This window comes from Mauremys mutica, chromosome 4 (assembly GCF_020497125.1).
Source record: "Mauremys mutica isolate MM-2020 ecotype Southern chromosome 4, ASM2049712v1, whole genome shotgun sequence".
Classification (NCBI taxonomy): Eukaryota; Metazoa; Chordata; order Testudines; family Geoemydidae; genus Mauremys; species Mauremys mutica.
In genome coordinates, this window is record NC_059075.1 from 128216743 (window position 1) to 128230318 (window position 13576).

A 13576-nucleotide genomic window follows, 5' to 3' on the forward strand; every position below is an offset into this window, starting at 1 on the left:
TGAGGCAAAACACTAGATATTGAAGTGTATGGTTCAAACCTGCACTGGCAAGCAAGACTGGTCTAGGGTCTCTCCATCTTCTATAATTCATTTAGGTATTTGTAGGTGGTATCCCATCCATGTACCCAAACTTCATTAGCTTGCAATAGCCAACAAGATCACAGCACAAGGTGCCATGGCAGCAGATGGAGAAAAGCCATTAAGTTACAAACAGCACATCCTATCATTTATACACAACAGACACCACCTCAAAAAGTTACAAACAGCACATCCTATCATTTGTACACAACAGACACCACCTCAAAAAGATCCCTTTCAGATGCCAAGGGAAAGGGATAGTCTTTAATGGCTTTCAAATGCCATCTTCAATTTGCTGCTGGCTAGAAGACTGCACCCCATCCTGTAAAGCGCTGACCTGGCCATTACATTTTATGTTTTCACACTCTCTTGGTTGGATTACTGCAGCTCACTGTAGCTAGGAATGAGCACCCCAACATTATAAAAAGCATTAATTGGTCCAGAATGCAGCAGCCCACCTCCATACTGTCATTGGTTGCTGACAGAGTACATCACCCTGGCACTCTGCTCACTATGCTGCTGTGTTATGGGGAGCTGGTTCAGATTCCACCTCTGCACTAATTTTTTTTAAACTCTTTATTTAGGAAGTTTGAACAGGTTTATAAATCTTTGCATTGTAAATATCAGAGACAACACAATTATTATTACAACAGTGAGCTTTTCGAGAAACATTATTACCACTTACAAAGCTAATCTTAAACCTCACTTCTTCAGCCAAAGCTTTTCCACAGCCATAAAGTGATGTTGAAAATAGTTTAGCTGATAGGTCTTGTTCTCTCTACAAATACACTTTCTCAGCCTATTACAGAAAGTGTAATAAGAAACTGGCAGCTGCAGACCGGGCCACGGGGGGGGGGGGGGGGGAGGACAAGTGGGGCAATTTGCCCCAGGCTCCCACGAGAATATAGTATTCTATAGTATTGCAACTTTTTTTTATGGAAGGGGCCCCCGAAATTGCTTTGTCCCAGGCCCCCTGAATCCTCTGGGCAGCCCTGGCTGCAGATCATTTCCCTGGTGTAGAGAGACCCAAATGACAACTTTTACCACAGCAGGATAGTGTTTGGAGCTGTAATAATCTATCATTGGTTCTTAACCTATTTACCATTATGGGCCGCATCCAATACTACCTGTATGGCCCTGAGGATGATGTCACATGGGCTGCAGCTCTGTGCTCATTGGGCCACAAGTGGCCTGCAGGCTGCAGGTTGAGAACCACTGACTGGAGAGAGATTTCTTTGGTTGTGTCAGAAGGCATAGAGCTCCCTAGCCAATAACTGCTCGACCACCTTTCAGTCTTGTGTGTCCTATATGAGCTTTGAACATGCTGATTATATGAGTATAGAATAATAGCATTTGAAAATAACAATGAATAACGCAGTATGGGGCTATTAGGAAATTTATTATAAAATAGATTTATCCATTTTTCAGTAATTTCTCTCTGAAAAAAAATGAGACCAAAAAAAGCACTATCATGACATCATGGCAGAACTGTTAAATAACTCAAACCCACTCACCAGAGGATGTGAGCACCTCACTGTAAGACAATCTGACTTCTTTATTGCTCACACTGCCAGCCCCAGTATCAACTCAACTCTTTAATGCATTTGGGAGAAACATCTTAAAATTCACCAAAATACATAAAAATATACCAGCTGTTATAGAGGAAATGAGGCTGCATTTCCTTTTGCCTGTGGATTCTGCCCTGAGGTCCTAAGATGACCTATTGTAACCTGACTGTTTAAAGCTTACTAAAGGTTCCTCCCTCTGCTTGTATCAGTCACATGAAATTGTATAATCTCAATTGCAGCCTTTGCCAGCAGAGCTGGAGTGACCTCAATTCTGTCTCATGACCCCGTTCTTCAAATTATTGTTATATAAGGAAGCTGGTGCCACATAGGAGAGATTCTCAGGAAGGAGCCAGGGCTGACCCTTGCAAATCACTTGAAGATCTCCAGAAAGGAGACAGCAGCTGATTCTGGGAAGGGCTCAAGGATCACCAGGAAGGAGGTAAATAACATGAAACATGCTTAACAAGGCTGCAAGCAAACCAGGAAATGACAGTCTCTCTCGCTGGGCCAAACTCGTGGCCATCGGGTATTTGCAATGTTTTTAGGGGGAACCCTGCTCCCATCCAGTCTGCTTCTAAATCCAATATAGCAATAATGATGTTACTGTGACCCTTACGGCACAGGAAAAGGCAGACCCCCTTCATAAGAGACCCCTCCCTGTCCCTGCCCAATCCCCCTCTGGAGTGAACCCCATGTGAGCCAATCTCTGCTCCACTCACCACCAAGTCCTGTGGGACAGCACTACAGGCCCCTGGCCATGTCCCCAGGCCTGCTACCCCCACATACCCCAGCCATCCAATGCATTTTGTGAGAACCATAAACTTATTAGGAGGTTCTGGTCTGACTTTTAATCTAACAGGCTGGTATCCAGTTTAGGCCCTTAAAGGTTCTGGACCCATGTTGCTTATTGAAAGCAGTAAGTACCAGTTTCTTTTTTATAAATTGTATTAAAACTCTTAAATTAAGATTTAAAAAACAAGAAAAAACTATCACTGGAGCTAAGCCATCATTATTAGTACTAAACAAATAACTCCATCAAATCAACAAGTCGTGTCTCAATATTGGATTGGACTTGTATCAACAGATTAATGCCAAAAGTAAGTTCCTAAGTAGGTAGCTGTGTTTGGTTATTGATTGTACTAAAGAATTTTACCAAAGTCAATCAAATCTATAATGTGAATCAAGTAGCCTAATACTGAAACCAGATCATCAGAGGATCCTCAGAGCCAATTATAAAGCATCTTTCTTATGGTTTGTCTACATAGAGAAATTACACCGGTGTAAAACAAGGTGTGAATTAAAAGTGCTGTAGTTACGCCAATAGAGCTCTGAATGTGGACATTTACTCCAATATAAGAGTGCTTTTTTCTGTTTAGCTTGTTATTTTGGCAGAGGTTAAAGCTAAACCAAAATAGTCATTCTTAAACCGGAATAAGTGTCCACATGGGGAGTTCTATCGGTATAACTACAGCACATTGAATTCACACCTTACCATATACCGGTATAACTTACCCATGTAGGCAAACCCTAACCCTTTTGTGATGGGGTATACAAACCCCACACTGGGATGGAAGCAGTTAAAGGACAGTACTGGGCCCAGCTAGCCTGTTAAACCTGCAGAGAATGCGCCAAGTGGAGAAAAGGTTGAAAAGGTAACAACCCCAGCTCAGAAGGCTGGAAAAGAGCACAGAGCTACCCTAAAGGCTTCTGCCAAAAGGAGCTAGAGATGCCTCCCTGAAGTACCAGGACTGAACTGTGAGCCTGATGGTTTGGTTTCCCTTTCCCCTATCTGAGACCAGAAGCAGAGAGAAGCAGTGGTAGGAAGTGACCCGGGGAGGGTAACTCAGAGGGTCCCTGTGACATTCTGTATCTCAGGGGAACACCTTGCACCCCCATGTTCATCCTTATAATATGATTGTGTGGTATCCAATGCAAAGTTTGTCATGTCGGGTGTCTTCGGAAGGTTCATGATGCACCGAGCATTGTTGTTATAGTAATGTTATAAGTTGTAATTTCATGTATATAGTTATGAGGCTGAAAATGTGTCCTCATGGCTTAAAACAAGCCCAGGCAAAATTCTCCAGGAACAGAGGGACAGTTCACACCGCATCAGGGCATGTATGGGGCAAACCCAGCCCAGCCTACCAGGAACAAAGGACACTGGCCTAAGCAGCAACAAAGTGAGTCATCCCCCTTCCCTTGGTCAGTCAGGGACTACGATGAGGTAATGCTCACCTGACTCTGAAGGGGGTGGGGGGCAAAGCCAAGAGGGAAGAAAGAACATGATAAAAGGGAGAGCTGTTTGCCATGCTCTTCCTCTCTCTTCCACCTCCATCTACAGACATCGTCACCAAGCGACTGAAGCGCTGATCAAAGGGGAGAGGCTGTCTGAAAGGCAACCAGCCAGCCTGTGGGGAGAAGCATCTAAGTTTGTAAGGGCACTGAAAGTGTTAAGATCAGCTTAGAATGCATTTTGCTTTTATTTTCTTTGACCAAATCCAACTACTTGTGCTTTGACTTATAATCATTTAAAGTCTATCTTTTGTAGTTAATAAATGTGTTTGTTTATTCTACCTGAAGCATTTGGTTTGAAGCATGTCAGAGACTCCCCTTGGGATAACAAGCCTGGTACATGTGAATTTCTTTGTTAAAATGACAAACACATATAAGCTAGAAGTGTCCAGCAGGCATAATGTGACACTGCAAGACGGAGGTTCCTAGGGTTGTGTCTGGGACCGGAGATACTGGCTAGTGTCATTTGATTGTACACTCTAAGCAGTTTACATACCAGAGGCTGTGTGTGAACAGCTCAGGAGTGGGGGTTCTCACAGCACAGCAGGATAAGGCTGGCTCCCAGAGTCAAGGATTGGAGTGACTCAGCAGATCAGCGGTCCAGATAACACCAGAGGAATGTCACAGTCCCCCCTGGAAGTCTAATGCTGCTGACCCTCCTAGGGCCCTGGGTCAGAGCCCGGTGAAATGGGTGGGCCTGGGCTCCCCTACCACTGCCCCATGACTGAGTGGATGCTAACCACTAGGCATTCCAGCCCACTGGGCATTATACCTTTCCATTCCCTCCTCCTCGGAGAACCATTATACTGGATACTCATGATAAGCAGAAACCTAACAACTCTTATTTATCAGAAGTTACAGATAAAAACCTGGTGAAATGTGCTATATAAGAGCTAGGTAGTATTATCCTCAAGACTTCTGAACACAGAACACTCTTTAATTACTGTCTTTATGAGACAATATTTAGGGTCATTTAAACCTGGGGAACTTTTCTTACTAGTACCTCCCTCATGTGGGATTTATGAGTGCCTCCAAACCCATGCATGCCTACAGCCACACTTTCAGAGCCTGATGATAAAGAAATTAAAAGGCTGGGATGTCTCACAGCTAACAGAAACTTAAACATAAGAATGGCCAGACTGGGTCAGACAAATGGTCCATCTAGCCCAGTATCCTATCTTCCGACAATGGCTCGGGCCAGATGCTTCAGTGAGAATGAACGGAACAGGGCAATTTTTTAGTGAGCCACCCCGTTGTCCAGTCTCAGCTTCTGGCAGTCAGAGATTTAGGGATACCCAGAGCATGGGGTTGCATCCCTGCCCATCTTGGCTAACAGCCACTGATGGACCTATCCATGAACATAGCTAATTATTTTTTGAACTCACTTATACTTTTGGCCTTCACGACACCCCCTGGCAATGTGTTCCACAGGTTGACTGTGCATTGTGTGAAGTACTTCCTTTTGTTTGCTTCAAACCTGCTGCCTATTACTTTCATTGGGTGACCCCTAGGTTCTTGTGTTATGTGAAGGGGTAAACAATACTTCCCTATTCACTTTCTCCAAACCATTCATGATTTTATAGACGTCTATCATATCCCACTTAGTCATCTCTTTTCCGAGATGAACAGTCCTATTCTTATTAATCTGTCCTCATACAGAAGCTGTCCCATAACCCTAATAATTTATGTTGCCCTTTTCTGTACTTTTTCCAATTCTATCACGTCTTTTTTGAGATGGGATGATCAGATTGGCACACAGTATTCAAGGTGTGGGCATACCCTGGATTTATAGAGGGGCATTTACTGTCTTATTATCTATCCTTTTGCTAATGGTTAGCTTTTTTGTTAGCTTGTTAGCTTTTTTTGACTACTGCTGCACATTGAACAGATGTTTTCAGAGAACTATCCACAATGACTCCAAAATCTATCTTTAGTGGGAGCAGCTAATTTAAACTGACGGTGGATTTGCATGCTATTCATCTCTTGCAGCCTCCAGAAGCCTTGTAGAATAGGAGTTGGAACTACAGACAAGGAGTCAGACAGTGATGGCTCAGAACTTCTCTCTAGCGGACCTTCAGATGCAGAGAAACTGGATCAAATTTTGGAATGTCCTGTTTGCTGATTTAGTGACTTCCTCTCCATAAGGTGATCAGTCTTGGAGATTCTGGAACATCACTTGCCCTCAGATGACTTGTTGACCTGAAAGGAGAGGCTTCTCAGCCTTACTCTTGATTTGCCAATTTGCTTGCTCCACCTTGCAGCAATTCCCTCCAAGGTCTTTGCATAAGTCAGGTGCAAGGCTTAACTTCGAGCCACAGAGTTGAGTTCAATTGAGTTTGAATTATATCATCATTAGCAAGTGTCAACCAGTTGAAGTCCTGCTTAAGCTAGCAATTTTTAAAATATTCAGTATTTGCCATATCATAGAGGCTATTGGTCTGTGACTCCCCTCGCCTGCCAAAAATTATTTATATAATCCAGATACTTTTGAGGAAACTGGCTTGATTTTAACTGGATAAAATGTCTTAAGAGAAACGTGTCACCAATTCATGGAAAATTCAGTATAAAACCCCAACAAAAATAACTAACAGGAAAAACCCTAAGGGTATGTCCACACTGCAGTAAAATACCCGTGGTTGGCTTGGGTCAGCTGACTCGGGCTCACGAGGCTCAGACTATGGAGCTGAAAACTGCAGTGTCGATGTTGGGGCTTGGGTTGGAGTCTGGTCCCTGAGACCCCATGAGGGGGGACAACAAAGCCAAGGGCTCCAACATTCATTCCTTTACCAGCAAAATAATATTAAATACAGAACTTATTATAGATTTCAGCATCTCCACTGTGAATCTGAACCTAGGAATGTTCTTATTCTTGCAAACAAGGAATTCTAGTAACCTTCCTCTTTTGGAACTGGGCTATGGGTCAGGCAGCTTATCTTCTGAAATCTAAATCTTGATAAAGAAAGGTTAGGACTCATCAAAATGAAACCCACTGACAATATAAAATTGTAAGTGTTGTGTAAGGTCTCCATGGCCCATGTGGACTTTTCTTCTCTTATTTTCTATCTGTCTTTAAAAGTGGAAAAAACGTGTGCTGATCTCAGTGTCACTCCCTGCTTCCCGCCCCCCACGATTCCCCCTCAATCATCAAACGCCCAGGAGCTGATTCCCACCCTCAGACTCCATGGCCCCACCCCAGTTCTTACCTCGCCCAGCCCCAGGATCATCAGCCACCATGGAATAGTCCCGACAAACTCCATCAGCCTCCCTGCGTCCCCGCCCCCCGATTCCCTCATAGCTGCCCCCCTCCGGGATTCCCATCGCCCCTGTCACGCCCAGGCCCCTCGGGCAGCGCAGAGCGCAGCGGCCTCCCAGGGGCGGTCCCCGCCGGCGGAAGCAGGAAGCGAGGCCGGCTCTGGTAGAGCCGCCGGGGCAGCGGAGCGAGCCAGGTAACAATCCCCCCTCCCCCCTGGAGAACAATGGGCTCTCCCTCCCCTCCCCTCCCCTCCCCGCGAGAGTGGGACATTCCGAAACCCCCCCCCGCCCTTCCAGGGAGACACGTGGGCGCCTCCGCTCTACCACGCCCCTCCGCAAAACAGCTGAGCGCCTCTGCTCAGTGACAGTGGGATAGTGCTCCTGCCTGTCCCCAGCAGTGGGGTCCTCATCGTCCCAGGGGTGGCAATGGGGCTCCCTGCTCCCTCCGAAGCAGTGTGATCCCCCTGGGGTGGCAATGGGGCTTCCTGCCCTGCCCCCCCCAAGTAGTGAGATCCCCTCAGGGGTGGCAATGGAGCCTCCTGCCCTTCCCCCCCAGCAGTGAAATCCCCCCAGGGGTAGCAATGGGGCCTCCTGCCCTTCCCCCCAAGCAGTGAGATCCCCCCAGGGGTGGCAGTGGGGCCTCTTGCCCTGCCACCTCCCTCTCCCCCCCCCAAGCAGTGAGATGGCTCCCAGCCAGTGGTTTCCCCAGGAATTGAAATTAGGGGGGTGTTTGAATTTACAGGGGGGGAGTCAGGACCAATGAGATATATAAAAGAGATATGAATAAAGTAAATGTTTTGTTAGGATTATGCAAATTTAACATAAGAATAATGCAAGTTACACCAAAACACATAACAGGTCTAGATTTCTAAAAAAATATACATTTTAAAAAAAGTATTTAATTTAAATTGACTTTTGAAAAGTAAGCCATCATGGGGTAAGAGGAAAGTCCTCTCATGGATCAGTAACTGGTTAAAAGATGGGAAACAAAGGATAGGAATAAATTATCAGTTTTCAGAATGGAGAGAGATAAATAGTGGTATCCCTGAGGGGTCAGTACTGGGACCAGTGCTGTTCAACATATTCTTAAATGATCTGGAAAAATGGGTAAACAGTGAGGTGGCAAAATTTGCAGATGATACAAAACTATTCAAGATAGTTAAGTCCCAGGCAGACTGCGAAGAATTACAACTGGGTAACTGGGCAACAAAAATGGCAGATGAAATTTAATGTTGATAAATGCAAAGTAATGTACACTGGAAAACAATCTCAACTATACATACAAAATGAAGGAGTCTGAATTAGCTGTTAACACTCAAGAAAGATCTTGCAGTCATTGTGGATAGTTCTCTGAAAACATCCACTCAGTGTGCAGTGGCAGTCAGTGATTCCCAACATTCTGTTTGCTTTTTTAAAAAGAACAGGAGCACTTGTGGCACCTTAGAGACTAACAAATTTATTTGAGCATAAGCTTTTGTGGGCTACAGTCCACTTCATCGGATGTAGCCCACGAAAGCTTATGTTCTTTTTGCAATACAGACTAACACGGCTGCTACTCTGAAACCTTTGCTTTTTTAAGAAAGGGATAGATAATAAGACAGAAAATATCATATTGCCTCTATATAAATCCATGGCACATGTACACCTTGCATACTGTGTGCAGATCTGGTTACCTCATCCCAAAAAAGACAGGGGATGCTGTGAAGACCAAAACTATAACAGGATTTTAAAAAGAACTAGATAAATTCCTGGAGAACAGGTCCATCTGTGGCTATTAGCCAGGATGAGAGGGATGCAACGCCATGCTCTGAGTGTCCCTAGCCTGTTTGCCAGAAGCTGGGAATGGGCAACAGGGGATGGATCACTTGATGATTCCCTGTTCTATTCATTCCTTCGGGAAGCACCTGGCCTTGACCACTGTTGTAAGACAGGGTACTCGGTTATATGGACCATGGGTCTGACCCAGTATGACCATTCTTATGTAAAAATTAGTTATAATAAAAATGTTTAGTACAGAAACTCCCCAACATAATGACCTCCCAAGATAGCAACAATGTGAGATAACAACCTTGGCAAATACTGCATTTTAAAAATCTTGGCCTACTGGGAAACATATTTATATAAGTTTCCATTCCCAGTCACAAATCTAGCATTCTGGAGCAAAGTGAGTAAAATATAGTCCAACAAACAAATGTTTATTTAACATGCCCCTCACTTTTCCCTCTACCGCACTCCACTCACCGGTGTTGTCCTTGGTCAGTGGAGATTCAGAGTTCAGAGGTGCTTTCACGTGAGTACACCTTCCAGGTGGGGGACAAAAAGGCACAGTTCGCTCTGGCCACAGCTGTTCGTTGTGCCACCGTTCACTCCACCACTCTGTTGCCAATGGCCCTGCACAGTCACCTTCTGCTGTCACCTATCACTGTGACCTCTGCGAGTTGGTCTCTTGAGGTTCCACCAGCTCTCAGGGTATGTCTACACTACAAGACTATTTCGAATCAACTTAATTCGAATTTGTGGAATCGACCTTATGAAGTCGAAGTTGTGTATCCACACTAAATACACTAGTTCGACTGTGTGAGTCCACAGTAACGGGGCCAGTGTCGACTTTGGAAGCGGTGCACTGTGGGAAGCTATCCCACAGTTCCCGCACTCCCCGCTGCCTATTTGAATTCTGGGATTTCCCCCCAATGCATGCTGGGGGGAAAAATGTGTCGAGGGTGGTTTTGGGTAACTGTCATCATTGAACCGTCAATCACGCCCTCCCTCCCTCCCTCCCTGAAAGCGCCTGCGGGCAATCTGTTCGTGCGCTTTTCTGCTCAGTGACAGCGCAGGCGCCACAGCACTTTGAGCACGGATCCCGCTGCAGTTATGGCCGTTGTCAACTCCTCGCACCTTATCGTCCACCTCTTCCACAGTCAGCTGCTGAGAAATCGGGCTACTTTTCAATGGTGCTGCGAGCACTGGTGGACCATGGGGGACGTTCTACCAACATCAACGTCGGGTGGCCAGGCAAAGTTCATGACGTGCGTGTTTTCAGGAACTGTGGTCTGTTTAGACGCCTGCAGGAAGGTAGTTTCTTCCCAGACCACAAAATAAGTCTTGGGGATGTGCAGATGCCTATAGTGATCGTCGGGGACCCAGCCTACCCGCTAATGCCCTGGCTCGTGAAGCTCTGTGCAGGCGCCTTGCACAGCGACAAGGAACTCTTCAAGTACCAGCGAGCAGTGAGCAGCGTGACCTGTGACTGTTCAGTTTCTTTACAGAGAAGCTGAACCTGCCCCTGTTTCTTTACCAAGGCCTGGTCTACACTAGGACTTTAAGTCGAATTTAGCAGCGTTAATTCGAACTAACCGCTCAACCGTCCACACCAGGAAGCCATTTAATTCGAACTAGAGGGCTCTTTAGTTCGAATTTGGTACTCCACCCCGACAGGTGGAGTAACGCTAAATTCGACATGGCTAGCTCGAATTAGGCTAGGTGTGGATGCTAATCGAACTTAGTAGCTCCGGGAGCTATCCCACAGTGCACCACTCTGTTGACGCTCTGGACAGCAATCGGAGCTTGGATGCTCTGACCAGCCACACAGGAAACGACCCGGGAAAATTTGAATTCCTTTTCCTGTCTGGGCACTTTGAATCTGACGTCCTGGTTGGACATCGGGGCGAGCTCCGCAGCACCTGCAACGATGCAGAGCTCTCCAGCAGAGGAGTCCGGGCAATCCAAGAATAGAAAGAGGTCCCCAGCATGGACTGACCGGGAAGTCATGGATCTGATCGCTGTGTGGGGCGAGGAGTCTGTGCTCTCGGAGCTGCGCTCCAACAAGCGGAATGCAAAGACCTTCGAGAAGGTCTCCAAAGCCATGATAGACAAAGGATACAGCCGGGATGCGATGCAGTGCCGCGTGAAAGTCAAGGACCTGAGACAAGGTTACCAAAAAGTCAGAGCGGCAAACGGACGCTCCGGAGCACAGCCCCAGACATGCCGCTTCTACGAGGCACTGCATGCCATTCTTGGTGGGTCTGCCACCACTGCCCCACCAGTGACCGTGGACTCTGAGGATGGCATAGTGTACCTGGACAGTTCCTCGGCGATGTTCGCCGATGGGGAAGATGAGGAAGGGTTTGTGGAGGACGGCGCAGGCGACAGCGAACACAATACCGCTTGCCCTGACAGCCAGGATCTCTTCATCACCCTCACAGAGATCCCCTACCAACCGTCCCCGCCCGTTAACCCGGACTCAGAATCAGGGGAAGGATCAGGCGGTAAGTGCTATAAACATGGAAACTTTTATTTTTTTAAAAAGAGGTATAGAAAAAATAGAAATACTATATACAAAATTTTAAATGTCAAACTATATAAATAGTAGGTCCACACATATAGGGATTGAACAATAATCCTCTTGTGACAGTTCAACAAAGCTCTCAGAGAGCTGCTCGAAAAGCCTCCGCAGGAGGTTCCTGGGGAGAGGTGCCTTATTCGGTGCTCCATGGAAGCACACTCTTCCGCGCCAGGACATCCTAATGTAGAGAGGAATCATCGCCTCCACCAGCATTGCTGCATATGGTCCTGGTCTGTGCAGGGCTTCCATTAGCATCCGCTCTCTCTGACTCCGAGTGACCCGCCTCAGGGTGATGTCGTTCTGGACAGGCTGCATCTAAGTAGGGCAATTAGTGTATTGTTACTATTGTTAATGGTTTAAAATTAGGTTGCATAACAACGACCCTCGCTTAACAGCCACGTGCTGGAGGCCACAGAGAACAAGCATACATTGATCTTTCCCGTGCACTGGCGGGAGGGGCTGGAAAAGGCTCAGCCTTTCTGCTTTCCAGATTGCCTTTAGCAGGAGAGCACAGCTATCCACTAACTGATAAGCATGATCTACTTTAAGGCTTACCAGGACTGTCTGCAAGACGGATTCAGCTGTCTCTCCCCGCTTGTTCGCTCTCCTGTGCAATGGCGCCGCCAATGAGAGCGTAATCCAAAATCTCGAACTTGTCCTGAGATCTCGTGAGACTTGGTGCCCTGTATGGTCTTGTTCAGAGAAACTGACTAGACTGTGTTCACTGTTCGCAAACATGTATCTGTTCAAGGAAATCACTTACTGTTTCCCATCACACAGCTTCTGCTCTTTCTTGGACTGCCCCGGCATCCCCCTCGCAGAGGCTGGCTCAGATTAGGCGGCGAAAGAAAAAGACTCGGGACGAGATGTTCGCGGAACTGATGGCATGCTCCAGAGCCGAGGCGGCCCAGCAGAGCCAGTGGAGGGAGACCCTCTCTCAGCAGCAGCGCTCACAGAGCGAACGGGAGGACAGGTGGCGGCAGGAAGACCAGCAGGCGACTCAAACGCTGCTTGGGCTAATGAGGGAGCAAACGGACACGCTCCGGCGCCTTGTTGATGTTCTGCAGGACCACAGGCAGGAGGAGAGAGCCCCCCTGCACTGTATCTGCAACCACCCTCCAACGCCAAGAAGTCCTGTCCCCCCCTCACCGAAAATTACAAGACGGAGGGGCGGTAGGGGCCGTGAGAACTGTCACTGCACCACAGCTGAGCGCTAATGTACCACACACCTCTGACGCTATAACTGTGGAGAAGCGCTTCCCTTACAGGATCACCCAGTCCCAAATCCAAGTTTCATCACCCCACTATGTAGTAGATTAATAAAAGCTGTTTGCTGTTGTTCACTCTTTCCGTCACGTCTTTCGTGTCAGAAGACTGTGTATGTAGGGAGGGAGGGCAGGGGATTTATAATTGCACGGGATAGCCTACATTAGCAGGGTACAGACTATCGGGGGCAGGATCAACTGCAGGGCACACACAGACTGCAGTCAGTAGTCACCAGGGTCACTCTGTGTGGTGTATGCTGCCCCGGGTCATTCTGTGATGTGTACGCTTGTCCACGGTCCTAGCGCCTGACACCCCCTAATGTTAAGGCATGCTGCCCTTACCATGCACTTCCACCGTAGGCGCGATCCTCTCCGCTGCCCTGAGCCCCAACAAGAGCCCTCATCCACGGACAGATACTCACCCTTCCCCCACACCCCTCACCCCTTCCTACGCCCAAACCCGCAGCCCAGAGCCTGCATCCAAATCCCTATCCAAAGACGGCACCACTCGCCCCTTCCTGCAACCCACCCCTTCCTGCAACCCCTCCCCTTCATGCACAACCACTTGCAACCGTCCCCCACCCCAGAGACCTATGTAGGAGCAGGAGGATGTCATTCCTCTATGGAACAAGCGGTCTGTACATCAGTGCACACCGTGCCCAGCACAGTATGCGTCCATGTTTCAACACCTGAACAGAAATGCAAAGTAAAAAAAAGATTTATTAATAATGACTGTTACAATTAATTTGCTTTAAAACGTGCTTTGGAAGTGGGGGAAA

The 13576-nt window shown here is 47.1% G+C and overlaps 2 protein-coding genes across 4 annotated transcripts in view; one reads left to right on the forward strand and one right to left on the reverse strand.

Moving 5' to 3' along the window:
- Positions 1 to 7184, reverse strand: part of UBE2T (ubiquitin conjugating enzyme E2 T) — a 35327-nt gene extending 28143 nt beyond the window's left edge. The window contains exon 1 of the mRNA XM_045014773.1: positions 7142 to 7184. The gene's annotated coding sequence lies outside the window, so the exon portion shown is untranslated. The remainder of the gene's footprint in view (positions 1 to 7141) is intronic.
- LOC123369320 (cryptochrome-1-like) overlaps positions 1915 to 13576 on the forward strand; it is a 55097-nt gene continuing 43435 nt past the window's right edge. For 2 of the 3 annotated variants that reach the window (XM_045014768.1, XM_045014769.1), the window contains exons 1-2: positions 1915 to 2085; positions 5928 to 6083. The gene's annotated coding sequence lies outside the window, so the exon portion shown is untranslated. Of the gene's footprint in view, positions 2086 to 5927; positions 6084 to 7258; positions 7385 to 13576 lie in introns of those variants that run through there. The other variant, XM_045014766.1, reaches the window with a different exon arrangement.